Raw genomic sequence first — 4,537 nt, 5'->3', positions numbered from 1 at the left:
CCTCATGTTTGAGACGTTTGTATTCCTTTTTGCCTGCTTCATTTACTGCATTTTTATATTTTCTCCTTTTATCAATTAAATTCAATATTTCTTCTGTTACCCAAGGATTTCTACTAGCCCTCAACTTTTTACCTATTTGATCATTTGTTGCCATCACTATTTCATCCCTCAAAGTTACCCATTCTCCTTCTACTGTATTTCTTTCCCCATTCGTGTCAATCTTTCCCTAATGCTCTCCCTGAAGCTGTCTATAACCTCTGCTTCTTTCAGTTTATCCAGGTCACATCTCCACAAATTCTCACCTTTTTGCAGTTTCTTCAGTTTTAATCTATAGTTCATAACCAATTGATTGTGGCCAGATGCCACATCTGCCCCTGGAAATGTCTTGCAATTTAAAACGTGGTTCCTAAATCTGTCTTACCATTATATAATCTGTCTGATACCTTTTAGTATCTCCAGGGTTCTTCCATGTATACAGCTTTCTTTTATGATTCTTAAACCAAGCTATGATTAAGTTATGCTCTGCGCAAAATTCTACCAGGCGGCTTCCTCTTTCATTTCTTAGCCCCAATCCATATTCACCTACTATGTTTCCTTCTCACCCATGACTATTAAATTTTCATCTCCCTTCACTACCTGAATAATTTCTTTTATCTCATCATACATTTCATCAATTTATTTGTCATCTGCAGAGCTAGTTGGCATATAAACTTGTACTACTGTAGTAGGCGTGGGCGTCGTGTCTATCTTGGCCACAATATTGCGTTCACTATGTCGTTTGTAGTAGCTTACCTGTGTACCTACTTTTTTATTCATTATTAAACCTACTCCTGCATTACCCCTATTTGATTTTGTATTTATAACAATGTATTCACCTGACCAAAAGTCTTGTTCCTCCTGCCACAGAACCTCACCAATTCCCACTATATCTAACTTTAACCTATCCATTTCCCTTTTTAAATTTTCTAACCTACGTGCCAGATTAAGGGATCTGACATTCCACGATCCGATCCACAGAATGCCAGTTTTCTTTCTCCTGATAACAACGTCCTCTTGAGTAGTCCTCGCCCGGAGATCCGAATGGGGGACTATTTTACCTCCGGAATATTTTACCCACGAGGACGCCATCACCATTTAATCATACAGTAAAGCTGCATGCCCTCGGGAAAAATTACGGCTGTAGTTTCCCCTTGCTTTCAGCCGTTCGCAGTACCAGAAAAGCAAGGCCATTTTGGTTAGTATTACAAGGCCAGATCAGTCAATCATCCAGACTGTTGCCCTCTTCAGGAACCACACGTTTGTCTGGCCTCTCAGCACATACCCCTCCATTGTGGTTCACCTATGGTACGGCTATCTGGATCGTTGAGGCACGCAAGCCTCCCCACCAACGCAAGGTCGATGGTGTACCCTAAAGTTGATATTATTCAGGACTAGTTTTGTGTCGAATGAAGGCGATAATAAGCTCATTGGAAAAATGTTATCCAACCCTTAAAAGAGCACACTGGTAGCTTTGAAGCGGTGTAAATGGTGTAGACGTGGTACTAGGCGGTCATAGGACTCTCCATGATAACAGAAAGAACGAGGTACCACGTCATGCAACACGACGTAAAGAAAAAAACTGATCGTTACAGGATCTTAAAAGAAAGGCACCGTCAGTGACAATGGATTTCAAATCCGACAGAAACTGCTGCTGCCAGTTAATGCATGTCAATCTCAACTAGTTCCCCAGCGAACATAGCGAAGGGAACTGAAATGAGCATTTAGAGTAGGATATCATGCAAAAGGCTATTGCTGCACGTCTTCAGTGAGCCAATAAATACAAAACCTGGACAGCAGCCGACAGGGCGCATGTAGTGTAGCCCTACAACGCGCGAATTTGCCTCTTTTCAAGTGATGCTTTTTGTGGGGGTGGGGGGGGGGGGGAGGTTTGGGGAGGGTGGGTGTTGTTAGTACCATTACTTGAGCCCAGTCATTCAGGTTATTGGGAACATGAACCAAGATGTTTACTTCAACATTCTCACCGGCGAAGTGTTGGCCTTTCTTCCTCATCGTCATTGTTAGTATTCTGTGGATACTGTCGTCTTCCTAGTCGCTGCCCGCATCTCGTGGTCGTGCGGTAGCGTTCTCGCTTCCCACGCCCGGGTTCCCGGGTTCGATTCCCGGCGGGGTCAGGGATTTTCTCTGCCTCGTGATGGCTGGGTGTTGTGTGATGTCCTTAGGTTAGTTAGGTTTAAGTAGTTCTAAGTTTTAGGGGACTGATGACCATAGATGTTAAGTCCCATAGTGCTCAGAGCCATTTGTACCATTTTTTCCTAGTAGCTCCAGCTAAGTTTACAGGCCTTTTCGAAGTGTTTGCTGGTTGTACGGATAGTGAGCCGGCCGCTGTGACCGAGCGATTCTAGGCGCTTCAGTCCGGTACCGCGCTGCTCCTACGGTCACAGGTTCGAATCCTGCCTCGGGCACGGGATGTGTGTGATGTCCTTAGGTTAATTAGGTTTAAGTAGTTCTAAGTCTAGGGGACTGATGACCTCAGATGTTAAGTCCCATAGTGCTTAGAGACACTTGTACGGATAGTGAGGCAGTTTACTGCACCCTCATTGGACCGCTAAATCACCCACAGAATATGTCTGGGACTGTTTTTTGGAACAGCGTCTAAGATATGGCAACCAACAGCCCAACAATCTAACAAATCTGAGGGATCTAATTATGAATTCGAGACTTCAGCTGGACCTTGCATACCTGGACAAACTTGTGAACTCTCTTCCTGTCGAATTGTGGCGGTTATCAACGCTGGTGGTGGGAAAAATGGTATCAGCGTGAAGTCTCCTGACAGTGACCAATTTATTATCAGGTGTCGTCAATTATCTGGAGGGAGAGCTGTTGAAGGAAACGGACTTGGCGAGTTGCATTAAAGAGGAAATTGGAGTGTTTGATTTAGTTGTCACGTTCTAACCTTGATATCTTTGAATTGTTATTCCTAGATTTTTATATTTTCTGAGATTGCCACGGATGTCGGATGGAGTCATCTGAAAGGTAAATGGTAAGTGTTGGAGGTGTACGTTTTCAGTCGAGTCGCCATGTCTTGGAATTTGGAAATATGTGGTAAGTTCCTATGGGACCAAACTGCTGACGTCATCGGTCCCTAGGTATACACACTACTTAATCTAACTTAAACTAACTTACGCTAAGGACAACACACACAGACCCATGCCCGAGGGAGGACTCGAATCTCCGACGGGGAGAACCGCGAGAACCGTGGCAAGGAGCCCTAGACCCCGCGGCTACAGTGGAGTTCCTCTGAGTCCTAGAACAGTGATCATTTGTCTGAAATTTGTGACTTTATCAACTTATTTCACGGGGCTAATATTAGGGAAATTTGTGACTTTATCAACGTGTTTTGTGAAGTTAATGCTACGCATCTCAGCCCTATTAAGAACTGCTTCACTAATCTAGCAATGAGGAAGGCAATCCCATTCCACCGATTAACATGTCCGACTGTGTTGCAGCTATGTTTAGTAGTGGGACCGTGTGTCCCGCAAAGGCCTGAGGCACTTGAACGACGGCAAAGACGTGCTTCGCAGGATCGTACTGGTAAAATAAAGGATGTGGATTGTCACAATGGTTGATACCTGAGGAATGCGTAACACTTACCGAGAAGTTTACCAAAACAGCCTACACTGAAGACTTACATGTAATTATTACAATAGTGACATTAAGTATTTTGCCGGCCGCGGTGGTCTCACGGTTAAGGCGCTCAGTCCGGAACCGCGAGACTGCTACGGTCGCAGGTTCGAATCCTGCCTCGGGCATGGATGTGTGTGATGTCCTTAGGTTAGTTACGTTTAAGTAGTTCTAAGTTCTAGGGGACTGATGACCACAGATGTTAAGTCCCATGGTGCTCAGAACCAACCATTAAATATTTCCCAGTTGTCAGTTTTTTGTAGTGTTTTATAATGGATCACTCGTGGGTCTGTCATTTGTTTCTGCATCGAGGGAATATAGACTGCAGTGCTCTAAGTAGTATATTGCATACTCATCCTTTCAGTTTGTCGGATCTAGCTGATACGTGCCAGACTTGCAACTAAAACCGGCGGAACGCTGTCAATTATAACAGATGTATGTGGGCTCTCCTGCATATTAGCAGCAATAAATGACCGGCTTAGCGGCAGAACACAAGACTCGTAGCAAGACGTTTGCATCAAAGAGTAATAGTGGGCGGAAAGCAATCATCACTGATAATGAATAATGAAGCCCATTGTCTCAAAGAACCCTATAGCTAATGCGAGACGACTCAATCAGCATCTCGGCAAACCCGTTTCTGCATGAGACCTGCGTGAGCAGAAAAGGCTAGATATTCTCTGCCGTGTAGCGATTATCGAAACTTTAATCACTGAGAAGATCGTTTGAGCGTAACGGAAATGGTCCCGAGACCAGGCGACATGGACAATCTTGATTAATATGGCCTGGCGATTCATCTAGCATTATGTCTCGATCAACAGCCTGGGTGGACATGTGATGGGCATTCAATCTACGAGTA

Source organism: Schistocerca gregaria, chromosome X, assembly GCF_023897955.1.
Source record: "Schistocerca gregaria isolate iqSchGreg1 chromosome X, iqSchGreg1.2, whole genome shotgun sequence".
NCBI lineage: Eukaryota > Metazoa > Arthropoda > Insecta > Orthoptera > Acrididae > Schistocerca > Schistocerca gregaria.
This window is presented reverse-complemented; position numbering follows the sequence as displayed.